The 16,647-nt window shown below is 39.8% G+C and overlaps 1 protein-coding gene across 1 annotated transcript in view; it reads right to left on the bottom strand.

The window, feature by feature from the left end:
* nfatc1 (nuclear factor of activated T cells 1) overlaps positions 1-16,647 on the bottom strand; it is a 102,167-nt gene that overhangs the window by 40,095 nt on the left and 45,425 nt on the right. The window lies entirely within an intron of this gene.

The raw sequence follows: 16,647 nt of genomic DNA on the forward strand, positions 1-16,647 counted from the left end.
GGGTCAGAATATTAGAAGTAGCTCGGAATGTTCTACTGATGTATAGTGGTATTTTCACCTCACAGTGCCCAAAGACAGGTGTGTCAAACCATAGACTTCATAACCTATTGACATGACACGGAAACGGGGCCTATTCGTCGGGGGCCTATCTTCAAAAACTTCAAATTCAAATATTTACAAAACCAAAGCTGCTACTGACCTAAAACCAAAACAGGCACCTACCTTAGCCACATAGGAGTCTCCATGAGCAGCGGCACCAAAAAACTCAAAGTTGTCCCTTATAAAATCCCGCTTAATTATTGTTTATATAAGTATAACACAACTTAAAATAAAAAATATATATATAAAAGTCTCAGATTTTACACTAGAGGCACAAAAATCACCAAATGCAGAGATATATTTACAGGATCAATAGCAATATTTAACCTATCACATAGGTTTTGACCAAAATAGCAACTTTTTAAAAAAATTTATTTACTGCAAGTTTTCAACAGCAGTCAATTTAACATCATAAACTTTGTACTTGAGGCAAACATGCAGAATCAATTAGAAATAATATGTAAATAGATTATTAATACATTCTATATAACGATCACAACCTATTATAGAACGGAATAGCCCTTTATTATCATTATACACTAATAATAAAACTAATAATGTTAGCGAATGAGAATAGCGGAGGAGCTTTTCTGGCGAAAATTGTTGTGAATAAATGCTTAAAACCCCGAATTCTTCATAGATATGACGTAAAACAGTCTCAATTCTTGGTTAAAAGCAAAGAAACCGTGCAGTTAGCGTTTATTTTACGTATATTGACGACATACAATGCTACTATGTTAGCGAATGAGGCTAGCGGCTGCCTGGCGTAAAAGAAGCTTTTCTGGCGAAAATTCTTGTGAATAAATGCTTAAATCCCCGAATTTTTCATAGATATGACGTAAAACAGTCTCGATTCTTGGTCAAAAGCAAAGAAACTGTGCAGTTAGCATTAATTTTACATATATTGACGAAGTACAATGCTACTACGTTAGCGAATGAGGCTAGCGGCAGCCTGGCGTAAATAGAGCTTTTGTGGTGAAAATTCTTGTGAATAAGTGCTTAAATCCCTGAATGATTATAGATATGGACGTAAAACAATCTTGATTCTTGATTAAAAGCAAAGAAACCGTGCAGTTAGCGTTTATTTTACGTACATTGACGAAGTACAATGCTACTATGCTAGCGAATGAAGCTAGCAGCCACCTGGCATAAAAGAAGCTTTTCTGGCGTAAATTCTAGTGAATGAATGCATGCTTAAATCCCTGAATTCTTTATAGATATGGACGTAAAACAGTCTTGATTCTTGGTTAAAGTAAACTATGAGGCTAGTCAGTTACGAAAATTAGCCGCCGCCATGTGTAAACAATTAGAAAATTCCTGCGAATAATGCTTCAATCACGCATGCATGTTACGAAAAAAATAATATTTACCTTGAATCCTCGAACAAATCACTCCTGAGACAATCCTTCCTTTTTGTATGCGGTACAACTTTCGTAGTTAAATCAATCGTAAGTAAATCTAAGCTTAAATACGACATGAGCGTGTGCCGTCTTCGGTGATAAGGCGTCGCGCAAAGAATGACGAAGTGACACGTCAATAGTGATGATGTCTATGGTCAAACTCATTTTGGCTGGCGGGCAACATTCAAGGCAATTAGATGTGCAATGGATTACTTTATTTTTGGCCAAATAAGTTAACTCACTGGCTGCCGCTGACGGCAATAATCTTCCAGTCCATTTTGACCGGGAGGGGCAAATGAATGTACTTATGAAAAGGCTCACAAGCAAGTGGAATTTTACCAAGCAGCTGTGTTATCTGTTATGACCTTGCTTTAGAGATTGATTTGATTTTGGAGAATTTCCAGATTTCTTCCTGTTAATTCTGTAGATACTCGATTATTTTTCTGTATTTTCTAAATAATGGTCATGTAATAGGTTACAATACAGTACAGTGTTGTTTTCGTCAACATTGACAATAACGAAAATATTTCATCGACGAACAATTTTTTCATGACGATGACGCGACGAGCTAAAAACGTGGCTTGGGAGACTAAAACAGATGGGAGACAAATGCCAGTTTTAGTCTGACAAGACGACAACAAGATGAAAATACAACATCGTTTCTGTCATATACTAACAATGCGTGACATCTTCATATTGTACGTAGTGTAATGTCGCTCATGTGAGATGTGCTGCGCCTCTCCCTTCTTACCGGAGTTAAGGATGTATCTCAAGCTACGTAGGCTCCGTTCCATCTTGCCAGTTTGGAAAAACAAGATTTGTTTTCTTATCTTGGCAAGAGAGAATATGCAATGTTGCTTTCGCCTTTAAAGTTCTGTGCTGCGTGAGTATCAGACGCTGAATGTAACTCTTAGCGTTAGCGTAGCATTCCCCATAGACTCCACCATCAGTTTGCAAGACAGCTCCACGGACATTGCGTTACGCCTTCCCGGACCAAGGGAGAAGTTGAGTTGGCTTTCACTGTGATAAACTCAAACACATGCTGCGTTCTAACGCCGGATTTAAGTGGAAATAGGACAAATGTTTTACTGTATACAAGTAGGCAGGAGTGTCTCAAGTGAATACAATGAAATGAATGAAAAAAAATATATAGCCCAACTAGTTTGAAATATTTACGTAAAACGAATGATGACTGTTTTTTTTTTGTTTGTTTTTAACCAAGAATCTAGATTGTTTTACACTCATATCTATAGAAATTTTACGATTTAGGCATTTATTTATAAGAATTTCAAACTTAAAAAGCTCTTTGTTTTGTGACGGCCGCCATGTTGGATTTTCTATCTCTGCACCTAAGTACGTAAATTGTGATTGTATATAGAAAAATGCAAATTTTGCTTTTGTTGAGTAAAATTAGGATGATTCTGCATGCTTTCCTCAAGTATTAAGTTTCTGATGTCAAGAGTGAGTGATTTATTAACTGTTGAAAACTTGCACTAAGTTAAAAAAAAAAAAGGTTGCTATTTTGGGCAAAAACTTATATATTATGTTAAATATTGCTATGGATCCTGAAAATATTGGTGATTATCCCTGCATTTAGTGATTTTTGTGCATTTAGCGTAAAATCTGGTAATTTTATAGCCATTTTAAGCTTTGTCATATTTGTCTAGAAAAATAATTAATCGGGATTTTATCAGGGAATGACTTTGCATTTTTGATGTTACTGCTCATGATGACTCATATATGCCTAAGGGAGGTGCCTGTTTTGCTTTTAGGTCGCTGGCAGCTTTGGTTTTGAAAATATTAGAATTTTAAGTTTTTGAAAATAGGCCCCGTGTCCCGTCAACTGATAGTGAAATCTATGCATTCGCGTTAGCATTAGCATCAGAATGGTGAGCGTCCTCTTAAAACTCTTGCCAGTCCAAAGTAGAGCTTCTTGGCTTATCAGGACAGTAAGTCTAGAGGATGTTAAACACTCAGACAACTTTTTTTTTACATATAGATCGGGGCTTCTAGGTAGGGTTAACTGAAAATAATGTACTGATTTTCAGGCCGAGTGTGTATTATCATCATCACAAAGTTAATGTTGTCCTTGTACGTAGACGTTACAATATGTGCTCGTCTATGTTCATTCAAAATTGTTGGAAACCATTATTTTTGGACTAAAACTTTAAATTTTAGAGATGTAAAAATTTTGAGTAAATGTCGACTAAAACTAGACAAAATTTGGATGAGATTTTGTTGACTATTACTTGAGTAATATTATTTTGAAGTAACGCTACTCTTACTTGAGTAAAAGATTTGGCTACTCTACCTCTGATCATTGCTTTTAATGAGCTGAATGGAATTAAATCAACTCATGTACGAAGGTGCCGATCCAGGTTGAGAGTAGTAGATAAGTAGATTTGCCAATGACAGCTTCTATTATGCCCGAGAGGACGTCGGAAAAGCCGAGCACGTTCCCGCTAAGTTTCCAACGGCGAAGTGGACTTCCAGCTGCCCATGACCTCACACGCCAAGCATCTCTTCCTTGGATGAGGACCCCCTGGACGCCAACAACCAAACAATTTCAATGTCGGAATACCTTCTCATCATCTTGCGCTTTTCTGACACTTGGTTCCATCCTTCCTTCCAGTTTTTCATTTTGTTTAGTCCCATTTGCAGTCACAAGGGAGCTGACTACACTCTGGACTGGTCATAATAGATCACTTACCTGTCAATTATGAATTGATTGCGGTTGAATCATGCAGTGGGAATGGATCCATAAATTCTTATCAAAAGAATATTCCAAGCTTCTACTGAGCTTTGTTAGGTTTTTATGAGATCCTGATGGCACCTTCACTGTAGACTAAGCCTAACCCTTACTATACCCAACATAAATCACCCCTAATCCAACTTCCCGTGTAACCCTTTACCTTAAACTGCCCAACACTTACCACGACTCCCTGAACCCATATTCTAACCAAACCTTTCCTACATCTCATAAACCCTAACCCTAAACTATGGGTGTCAAATTGTCCAATCGGGCCCGCGAGGTTGTTCTGCCTGACAGGCACAATGTAGCACCTTTATGCTGTAGATAAATCACACGCGTTTATATTGACATCAACAACATAAAACTATAGATTTGTGTGATCAAGTGCGTGCACTACTGCACTAGTCTTACGTTCGTGTCTGCAGTTACATTTGTTCATTCGCCCCCGCCCAGTCAAAATTGATTGAACCTCTAGAACTGTCAATGCCAGCCAATGACTTGACATTGAAATGACAGAAAATCAAGGAAGCTACCAGTTAAAGCCCCCAAATCTACAGGAAATTATCCATAGTTTAGAGGAAATGACATAAAACTAATTGCCTAAAATTCACAACAATAGACGTCCAACACACTTATACTGGAAGGACTGGCTGCGAATGCTCATCTTTCAGTGCCATTGATGGCGCAAGACCAAGTTCAATCCATTTGACCGAATGAACGCGAAGACGAAAGTTAACGGGGATAGATAAAAATGACCAACAGGGGTTCTAAGATTGAGCCCTGTGGAACTCCTTTGAAGTGTTTAATTGACGCTGCCTGCCCTCCCTGTTGAAATGGATTGGACATCGAGTGCCGTCAGTGGCAGTCAGTGAGTTAATTTATATGGCCCAGAATAAACTAGTCAGGCCCACATGAGATGTTATTGCCATAAATGTGACCAGCAAATCAAAATGAGTTTGACACCCCTGGCCATAACCACAATCCAGCCTTGTCAACTACCAGACTATCAAAAGCTACAAAACTTGGTCGATGGAGTAATCCTATATGTATCCTTCAGCAAATATCTGAACCCCCCAAGCAATCTCCAATAGAAATGGTTGTTGCGTCTACATGCTAAACTCTACTTGTGACAAGTTTGTTTACGTGTTTGAGGGTTCTAAGAATTTGCCAAGATGGTCCTAGACCAAAGGCGTAGGTTTAGTCTCAACATTGGACGGGACATTGATAAGACCAAACAGATTATTGAACGGAGGTCAGGGCTCCATTTTTCACGGTTATGAACCTAATTAGTTGAGAGGCTAAATGATCAATGCAAAAATAAATCTGGTTTGACTTATACTAACTTTCATGTGTATTGGTTCAGGTTAGTTATTTCAATTTTTTTCTCCAAAAACTACTAAAGAAACATTCTGAAATTTAGAAAATATTACCAAAAAAAAACAAAAAACGGGGAGCTATCCAAGAATGTGTTGGAGCACACCTAGACACAAACTAAAGTATTGAAATATAAAAGTGATTTGGGGGAAAAAAAATAAAATAAAAATCTGAGATATCCAATTACCGATCGACATCTGAGGCATACTCGAACCTAAGTACTCACCTGAAATTCTGATGTGTGATTTCATTTCACAATTTTTTTGGGGTTTCAGTTCATGTTCATGTCAGTGTCCCCCTAAGTGGACCCAATCTTGGATAGCTCCCCGTTTTTTTTTTTAATTTTATTTTTTTAACAAAGGGACTTGCACTCTGAAGCCAGATGATCTAAATAAGTGACTGCTAATTTGACATTGTTGTGCCTTGTGGAGGCTGGACTGACTGCAGTAGTTCTGCAGGTTAGCGAGTTTACTCAGTTTAGTGTCATGCTAATGCAGGTTAAACTTTCAATAGCAAAATTTGTGGTGTATTCCCCACCTCCACAACACTGACATCTTTTTACATTACTTGCAGTGGCTGCTACTGGCCGAAAAAAAACCGTCTAATATCCATCCTCTTTGAAGGGGGAATAGGAGGTGGCATTTGTCGACACGAATTTGTCGGGGCTGTGTGAGTGTGTGTCAGTGTGGCCGGGGTAATAGTAATCAGCCATAGATGTCATAATATATTGACGTGACACATTCCCCATTCACTGTGTCACGCCTTCCTGAAGGGGGCCGTCCCACACTCCGCTTCATTTGAAAGCTATACTGCATACAAACGGGAAGGATTGTCTCAGGAGTGATTTCTTCGAGGATTCACGGTAATTAATATATTTTTCATACCATACATGCATTTTGAAACGTTGTGAAAAAAATCAATGGGAGAAAGTACCCGCTACAACAACGGCATTATACTTGGGTATATTTATGTAAAATAACTGCTAACTGCCCGTTTTTTGCTTTTAACCAAGAATCAAGACTGTTTTACGTCCATATCTGCAAAGAATTCAGGGATTTAAGCATTTATTCAGAAGAATTTTCAACAGAAAAAGCCCTTTGTCTATGTTTCCACTCGGTCAGTTTGTTTACATATGGCGGCCGCTAATGTGCTTACTGACTAGCATCGTAGTTTGCAATATTTCCGTAAAATAAATACTAACTGCGCGTTTTTTTTTTTTTTTTTGCTTTTAACCAAGAATCTAGACTTTTACCTCCATATCTATAAAGAATTCAGGGATTTAAGCATTTATTCATAACAATTTTCAACAGAAAAAGCTCTTTGTCTATGTTTCCACTCGGTCAGCTTTGACGGAGATAGGCCCCATAAGAATCGGCCCCGCGCCCCGTCAATACATTATGAAGTCTATGCATCAGCCAATCAAACGTGCATTTAAGGTGGGAAAAAAATGGACCGGCACATTAAGCAAGTGAAAAGGGATAAATGTAAATCCAAACATAATCAAAATAATTCACTAAATAATGGTAGGGTTTAGTCCATCCTTACAACATACAGTAAGAGAAAGCAGTCTACCCTACCATTAAAACTGAACTCATTATATAATGCAAATAAGGTTGCTTATAAAGTTAGTGGGGACAATTTGAGCATCTTGAAAAGTTGGTAGTGTTACGTCCCAACAATCCATATGCAAACCTACGCCCCTGTCCTAGACCAACAGGACACATTCGCTTAGGCAGAACAATCCCTGCTTCCTGAATTTTGACTCCTGCCCTCCTCTTGCACTTCATTTTGTGGAAATCATTTGAGTGTGTTTGACTGTAAAACCCTCCTTGGAGGTGGTATTGAAAAATGGCGCCGCTGTCATGGGGTTGTGTATATATTTGTCTCCATTACAGTACAGTTGGATTGACGCTGAGCAGGTACCAAATGCGACAGGGAGAAAGTCTGTGAACGTCTTTGTGTATTTCATTTGGACTTCTCCCTATTTGTGGTTTAAAAACCCAAATACATCAGAGAGCCAATGGTGTACTTGACTTATCCAAAGTTCACCGTCTTTCTGCATTGTCCATTTTTTGGGGGTAACGCTGCCTGTCATGTTTCACATGTCTGCGGCGGTATTTCCAATTAAAGGACATATTTGATAACCGCAGACTGGATTTGACAACCGCAGAATGTTCCGGAGCAAAAGGGCAACATCTGCTGAAGCAGCCCCCCACAAGCCCCCCTTTCCTCAGAACACAATATGGTTCTTAGCTCTCCAGCCCACTGTGCTGGAAAACATCCAATATTATCCCAAATTCAACACCCCACCCCCTTTTCCTCCTTTCTCCCAAATAAACCCAGAGCCCTAAAGCTCGGATGCACAATAGTGTACAGTAAAGTGAAGTGTCACTGCGGCTTCATAAAGGGACTCAAACAGGCCCTTGTGCTGACTAATTGGTTCTGGGTGGAGGCACTTTGGTGCCCAGAGTCAGGCAGCAGCAGGGTGGTGAGGTACAGTAAACACAAACATATGAGCTCAAAGAGAACCCTTGTCTATGCTTTTTCTTCCTGACGCCACAGAAAACCTGCACAAGATCTCTCATGAGATGATGGATGAGTACACATACCGATACCTTAACCCTGACTCCAAACCCCTTTTCCTAATCCCAACCCCAAACGTAACTCTTAAACACAACCCAGTTCCCAACACCTAAACCTAACCTCTAACCCCAAATCTAACTTTTCCCATCTTTGTGCCTACAGTATTTTATCTTCCAAGGTAGAGCCCTAAGCTTTAAACCTAACCATCTACAGCAGTGGTTCTTACCCTGGGTTCGATTGAACTCCAGGGGTTTGGTGAGTAAATGTAAGGACAGGATGTCAAACTTACAGCCCCACCACAGGGTACAATTCGACCCGCAGTGTTGTTCTGCCTGACAGGCACAGTATGAATGAGCTACATACTGTACATACAAAATTACTAGTCCTAAAAAAATTGCATATTGTAGTAAAGTTCATTGTGTTCTGTAATGAACCAATAAACATTAGACTTAATTACACACAACTGAAGTAGTTCAAGCCTTTTATTGTTTTAAGATTGTTGATTTTGGAAAAAAAAAGTCAAGAAAACAAAAATCCCTATCTCAAAAAATTAGCATATTTCATCTGACCAATACAAAATAGTGTATTTTAATACAAAAAAGTCAACCTTCAATTAATTCTATCAGCTATGCACTCAATACTTGGTCGGGAATCCTTTTGTAGAAATGACTGCTTCGATGCGGCGTGGCATGGAGGCAATCAGCCTGTGCCACTGCGAGTTGTTATGGAGGCCCAGGATGCTTCGATAGCGGCCTTAAGCTCATCCACAGTGTTGGGTCTGGTGTCTCTCAACTTCCTCTTCACAATATCCCCCAGATTCTCTATGGGGTTCAGGTCAGGAGAGTTGGCAGGCCAATTGAGCACAGTAATGCCATGGTCAGTAAACCATTTACCAGTGGTTTTGGCACTGTGAGCAGGTGCCAGGTCATGCTGAAAAATGAAATCTTGATTTCCATAAAGCTTTTCAGCAGATGGAAGTATGAAGTGCTCCAAAATCTCCTGATGGCTTGCTGCATTGACCCTGCCCTTGATAAAACATAGTAGACCAACACCAGAAGCTGATATGACACCCCATACCATCACTGACTGTGGGTACCTGACACTGGACTTCAGGCATTTTGGCATTTCCTTCTCCCCAGTCTTCCTCCAAACTCTGGCACCTTGATTTCCGAATGACATGCAAAATTTGCTTTCATCTGAAAAAAGTACTTTGGACCACTGAGCAACAGTCCAGTGGTCCAGTTCAGAAGTGGCTTGACCTGGGGAATGCGGCACCTGTAGCCCATTTCCAGCACATGCCTGTGCACGGTGGCTCTGGATGTTTCTACTCCAGACTCCGTCCACTGTTTCTGCAGATCCCCCAAGGTCTGCAATCGGCCCTTCTCCACAATCATTCTTAGGGTGCGGTCACCTCTTCTGGTTGTGCAGCGTATCCTGCCACAGTTTTTCCTTCCCACAGACTTCCCACTGAGGTGCCTTGATACAGCACTCTGGGAACAGCCTATTCGCTCAGAAATTTCTTTCTGTGTCTTAGTTTCTTGCTTGAGGGTGTCAATGATGGCCTTCTCGACAGCAATCAGGTCGGCAGTCTTTCCCATGATTGCGGTTTTGAGTAATGAACCAGGCTGGGAGTTTTAAAAGCCTCAGGAATCTTTTGCAGGTTTTTTGAGTTAATTCGTTGATTCAGATGATTCGGTTAGTAGCTTCTTGAGAGAACCTTTTCATGATATGCACATTTTTTGAGATAAGGATTTTTGTTTTTTCTTGACTTTTTTGCCAAAATCATCAATATTAAAACAATAAAAGGCTTGAGCTGAGTTGAGACTTCAGTTGTGTGTAATGAATCTAAAATATATGAAAGTCTAATGTTTATTGGTAAATTACAGAAAATAATGAACTTTATCACAATATGCAAATTTTTTTAGAAGGACCAGTATATGCTTTCATTTTAATATTGGCGCCGTAAAAGCGTAGATTGTGATTCGTGTGAGTGCACTTGGCTCACTTACATGTTCGCAGTTACATTCGTTCATTCGCCCCCTCCTGGTCAAAATGGATTGGAGAGCTAGCGCAGTCAGTGGCAGCCAATGAGTAAACAAGGAAGTAACCCAAAAATACCTCCAAACCAACCAGAAGTGACATCAAATGAACAGGAAGTAACCCAAAAATACCTCCAAAATCAACTGGAAGCAGTCCAGAAATGCCCGAGATATCCACAGGAAATGATAAAAAATTAACAGGAAGTGACTGGTCTTATCTCTTGTTTAAATCTTAAAATTACAAGGAAGTGAAGCAAAATTAACTCATTTCCTGCCTTTGGCAACGATACACATCCAATTCACTTATACCAGGCTGTGAATTCTCATCTTTCATCATCGGTCGTTCATTCGCCCCTTCCCAGCCAAAATGGATTGGATGTCGAGCACCGTCTTTGGCAGCTAGTCAAAAATAAAATAGTCTGGCCCATTTGAGAGCTATTTGCCATAATGTGGCCCGCGAACCAAATTAATTTGAAATCACTGTTCTACAGTTGAAAAAGGTTACGAAGTGCAAGGCCCTATTTTCCTACACTGACTAAATCCAAATCTCTCATCTTTTGTACTCGCTTGCCCCCAACTTACAGTCTTCATTCCATTTCTTTCAACTGCTATTCCTATATCTGAAACTGGTTCGCTCAGTAGAAGGTTGACTCGCACAGGTTATGAGGAAGTACAACAGACCTACGGGCAACGAGGACTGCGCTGGCATTAAAAAACGTTTGGCCCACTTGAGATCGAATTTCCATATCGTGGCCCGCGAACCAAAATGAATTTGAAATCACTGGTCTGCGGTAGGCAAAGGTTAAGAAATGCAAGGCCCTATTTTCTTACGCTGACTAAATGTAAATCTCTCAGTTTTTGTACTTGTTTGCCCCCAATTTACAGTCTTTATTCAATTTCTTTCAACTGCTATTCCTATATCTGAAACTGGTTTGCTCAGTGGAAGGTTGACTGGTGAGGTGTTCCGGGCATGTCCCACCAGCGGTAGGCCCCGGGGACGACCCAGGACACGCTGGAGAGACTATGTCTCTCAGCTGGCTAGGGAACACCTTGGGATAATGCTGGAGGAGCTGGATGAAGTGGCTGGGGAGAGGGAAATCTGGACTTCCCTGCTAAAGCCACTGCCCCGGCAACCAGACCCCGGATTAAGCGGTAGTTAATGCATAGATGGATGGATGGATCTACAGTAACTGCACAACCCAAACTGAAATGCACGAAAGCCAACCCCATATTTAACTCACACAGGGTCCAAATGGTACATTAACCTTCACTGGACTCAACCTATGGCGCTACAACCTCTTCAGTTTGAACCATTTCCAAGCTAACCCAACTCGGTTCCGCTAAATGTCAGCTCCAAGCGGATGTACAGTAAACGCATCAGAAATAAAAGGCACCTCCGCAAAGCCGAGAGACCCACCGCACTCAAGTCAAACGCTAACAGAACCACAGCGTTCACTCGCGGGCAGGCGCTTTTCGGTCATTTTTGACAGGCCACCTGGCCTGTTACGGGCCTGTCAGACTCGGGGCCAAGAACAATAGTGAGCTAGGCCTCCAAAAGCAAACTAAAGAAGAAGGTTATAATTGATGCACAAAAGCTAAAAGACCGAAAGAGTAGAATGTGAGTATTAATGATTAAAAATCTCTTGTTCAAATCACAGGCCCTATCATTAATCCCGTAATCTTCCGTGTGTCTTCCATTTTCGTCGTCAATCTGTTAAACTGTTTGTTTAACGCCCTAACAAATCCTCGGACGCCTCCGGCAGAACTCGACACCACCCAACAAAGCCTGAGCAATTTCCCAAATGGGGTCGCTTATCGGGTTTAGGCATCGAAAAGGCAGCTTGGGGGGGGGGGAGACGTGGGCCGGTTCGGATTACAGGGCGACGACTGAAAATCTAGGCCAGCCGATATTATCACAGTTAATTACGACAAGATGAACGTTGTCACTGTTGCAGGTGTGGACGAGCAGGTGCAAGAATAACTGGATTACAAACAGTGACGTCGTGACCGTCTCAATAGGTTTAACAGTTCTTTAATGAGATGAAATACAAAAAACAAATGCTATATTTTCATTGCGTATTGACTGTTGACAGGAACAGAGAGGAGTCATGATTTAACAGTGTGTTTATCATTGTTGTTCACTGCCTTATAAGGATAACTGTTTCTAATAAGTTATGGTGACAGCAAGTTATAGTAAAAAGTGGAACGTTGGATATACAAATAAGTATTTAGTCAACCACTAATTGTGCAAGTTCTCCCACTTGAAAATATTAGAGAGGCCTGTAATTGTCAACATGGTTAAACCTCAACCATGAGAGAGAGAATGTGGGGAAAAAAACAGAAAATCACATTGTTTGATTTTTAAAGAATTTATTTGCAAATCATGGTGGAAAATAAGTATTTGGTCAAAACCAAACGTTCATCTCAATACTTTGTTATGTACCCTTTGTTGGCAATAACGGAGGCCAAACGTTTTCTGTAACTCTTCACAAGCTTTTCAAACACCGTTACTGGTATTTTGGCCCATTCCTCTATGCAGATCTCCTCTAGAGCAGTGATGTTTTGGGGCTGTCGTTGGGCAACACGGACTTTCAACTCCCTCCGCAGATTTTCTATGGGGTTGAGATCTGGAGACTGGCTAGGCCACTCCAGGACCTTGAACTGCTTCTTACGAAGCCACTCCTTTGTTACCCTGGCTGTGTGTTTGGGATCATTGTCATGCTGAAAGACGCAGCCACGTCTCATCTTCAATGCCCTTGCTGATGGAAGGAGATTTTCTCTCAAAATCTCTCGATACATGGCCCCATTCATTCTTTCCTTTACACAGATGAGTCGTCCTGGTCCCTTTGTAGAAAAACAGCCCCAAAGCATGATTTTTCCACCCCCATGCTTCACAGTGGGTATGGTGCAATTCAGTATTCTTTTTCCTCCAAACAAGAGAACATGTGTTTCTACCAAAAAGTTCTATATTGGTTTCATCTGACCATAACACATTCTCCGAGTCCTCTTCTGGATCATCCAAATGCTCTCTAGCGAACCGCAGACAGGCCTGGACGTGTACTTTCTTCAGCAGGGGGACACGTCTGGCAGTGCAGGATTTGAGTCCCTGGCGGCGCATTGTGTTACTGATAGTAGCCTTTGTTACTGTGGTCCCAGCTGTCTGTAGGTCATTCAGTAGGTCCCCCCGTGCGGTTCTGGGATTTTTGCTCCCTGTTCTTGTTATCATTTTGACGCCACGGGGTGAGGATGGTGTTGAAAGTCCGTGTTGCCCAACGACAGCCCCAAAACATCACTGCTCTAGAGGAGATCTGCATGGAGGAATGGGCCAAAATACCAGCGACAGTGTGTGAAAAGCTTGTGAAGAGTTACAGAAAACGTTTGGCCTCCGTTATTGCCAACAAAGGGTACATAACAAAGTATTGAGATAAACTTTTGGTATAGACCAAATACTTATTTTCCACCATGATTTGCAAATAAATTCTTTAAAAAAATCAAACAATGTGATTTTCTGGTTTTTTTTTTCCACATTCTGTCTCTCATGGTTGAGGTTTACCCATGTTGACAATTACAGGTCTCTCTAATATTTTCAAGTGGGAGAACTTGCACAATTAGTGGTTGACTAAATACTTTTTTGCCCCACTGTATATAAAGAAAAACTACCTGACCATTTAGCAGAGGAGGGTAGCAACGTGTTAGATTTGCTCAGTTGTTTCTATCCAAGATACTATATCAAATACTATACTATACTATATCAAATACTTGTTCTCCACACTGTATATATTCGGTTAGCAGGGTTTGGGTCTCTAATATGATCTATTCAAAAAATAATTTTGACCCATTATGAAATACTTTGCAGCATTCCTGTCCATTCATTCATTTTTGTTGTTTGTTTTATTGCTTTACAACTTTTATAGACAAATATTTACCAGCTAAGTCTTTATTTTAAAATCCATATAAAGAAAAGTCAATTACATGCAATGAAATTTTGTGGCCATTAGGGGGGCACTGCCTCGCCTGCCTCCCCACAATCTCTGTACGTCTAAGAGTAGTTTTACACCACCATACTTGAGTAGATTTGTGAAGAAGAAATTCTTACTCCACTACTTTTGCCTACACTGCTGGGATACATCTTTATTCTGCATATTAGATTTGACTTTATTTTTGCCAGAGATGCAGACAGTGGTTTTCACCAATGAGATGTCGCAACAATAATCACATGACACCATTGTACCAATCAGACATAACAATAACAAACAATTGCAGTTGGAAGTCCTACGATTACGTGGGCCTGTTTAGTCACGCGGCATCTTTAAAGCACTTTAAAAAAAAGAATCTATTTGACATAGAGTCAACATTGCTCGAAAGTGTGGATTTGAACCTTTTTCCTAGTTTTTATTTGGCACCGATAGACCATGGAAAACCGGAGATATGATCGTTTTCATTTCATGGTTGGAAATATGTCTTTTTCTCCACTAGAGGGCACTTATGCTCTTTGAACAGATGATGTTTCTTATTTTTAGTCTGAATTTGATTAATTTTGTGTAATTAGGGGGAGGGAGGCAAATATGGTCATGCAATAGGTTATAGTAGTGTAGAATAGAAACAGTTCATATAGATAATGTTCTATTGAGAAAAAAAGTATACAGTGGTACCTTTACATATGAATTTAATTCATTCCAGCACCTGGTTTGTAAATCAAAATGGTCGTATGTCGAGCGGGATTTTCCCATAAGAATACATTATAATTCCAATAATCCATTCCACAGCCCAAAAACCTACGCTAAATCCTTAATAAATCCTGCTGGTACAATTACAAATAGCAATAACATAGCAAAACAAATACATTATAAATACAATTAGGAATAATATAATGATAATTATTATGTAACGAATCGCGTTCTAATTTAGGGGGAGGGACGCTAATATGGTGATGCAATAGGTTATAGTAGTGTAGAATAAAAACAGTTCATATAGATAATGTTCTATTGAGAAAAAAAGTATACAGTGGTACCTTTACATACGAATTTAATTCATTCCAGCACCTGGTTTGTAAATCAAAATGGTCGTATGTCGAGCGGGATTTTCCCATAAGAATACATTATAATTCGGTTAATCCATTCCACAGCCCAAAAACCTACGTTAAATCCTCAATAAATCCTGCTGGTACACTTACAAATAGCAATAACATAGCAAAACAAATACATTATAAATACATTTAGGAATAATATAATAATTATTATTATGTAACAAATCGCGTTCTAATTTAGGGGTTGTGTTTTGCATGCTGTTCCTGAACGTGGCGTCTGTCTGATGACAGACAGATGGCATGCCTTGAGTTGAGTTTTGTTAGGATTTTGTACTGGTGTTTTTGTCCATTTGATTACCCATTGATTTCACCTGTTGTGGCCTGCTCATTGTGTCTTGACCAATCTGCTGCCTCATGTATCAACCACCTGTGTCTCGTTACCCCATGTCTGTATTTAAGTTCCCCATGTGCTGTCTGTTCGTGTTCGGTCATTGTCTATCCGCCCCGCTTTGCCTCCTTTTGTTCGCCACCACGCTCATATTTTTCGATCATTTCCATCTTAATTTCAAAGGTAAGCGTCACCTATATTTCTTTTTTTTTCACCACCTGCACTAACCTTCTTGGGACCCATGTTGATTTCTCCCACAAGAAAGTCCGCCGTGCCTCCGTATTGTGGGAAAACACTGAAACTGTGACGATGTCATAAATCGGATTTCGAGCATGTTATATGTCGAGACAAATGACGGGTCAAATTTTACGTCGGATGCCGAAAGGATCTTATGTCGTTGCAATCGTATGTCGAGGTACCAGTGTACCATTGTTTAAAACAATATCAGACATTGTAAGCAGTTACTCACAATGTTACACAAGACGTGAGAATTGTTTTTACCAAATACTTTTTTACTTGTACTTGAGTACATTTTTGGATGACAACTTTTATTTGATTAATATTATTTTAAAGTAGCTGGACTCTTACTTGAGTCAAATTTTTGGCTACTGTACCCACCTCTGCCATAGGGAAAAAATTTCATTTTGTCAAATATGAGAAAACAAAACATGAAAAATGGTATTTCATTAAGAAAAATTTCAGCGAATTAGAAGGAATTATATAATACTGAAATACATAAGAATAAACAAAATATGTCACAAATTTTCACACAAGAATACAAAAAATGGAATCTGTATTTTCATATTGTACATTGATGAGCAGTTTAGAAAACGAATGAATAAATTCAGTATTTATACAATAATTGATTTAACCATAGACTTCTATCAGTTGACGGGACGCAGGGACGCTCCGTAGGGGGCCTACTTTCAAAGACTTAAAATTCAAATATTTTCAAAACCAAAGCCGCTAGCGACCTAAAACTAAAA

The sequence above is a fragment of the Corythoichthys intestinalis genome, chromosome 22 (assembly GCF_030265065.1).
Source record: "Corythoichthys intestinalis isolate RoL2023-P3 chromosome 22, ASM3026506v1, whole genome shotgun sequence".
NCBI lineage: Eukaryota > Metazoa > Chordata > Actinopteri > Syngnathiformes > Syngnathidae > Corythoichthys > Corythoichthys intestinalis.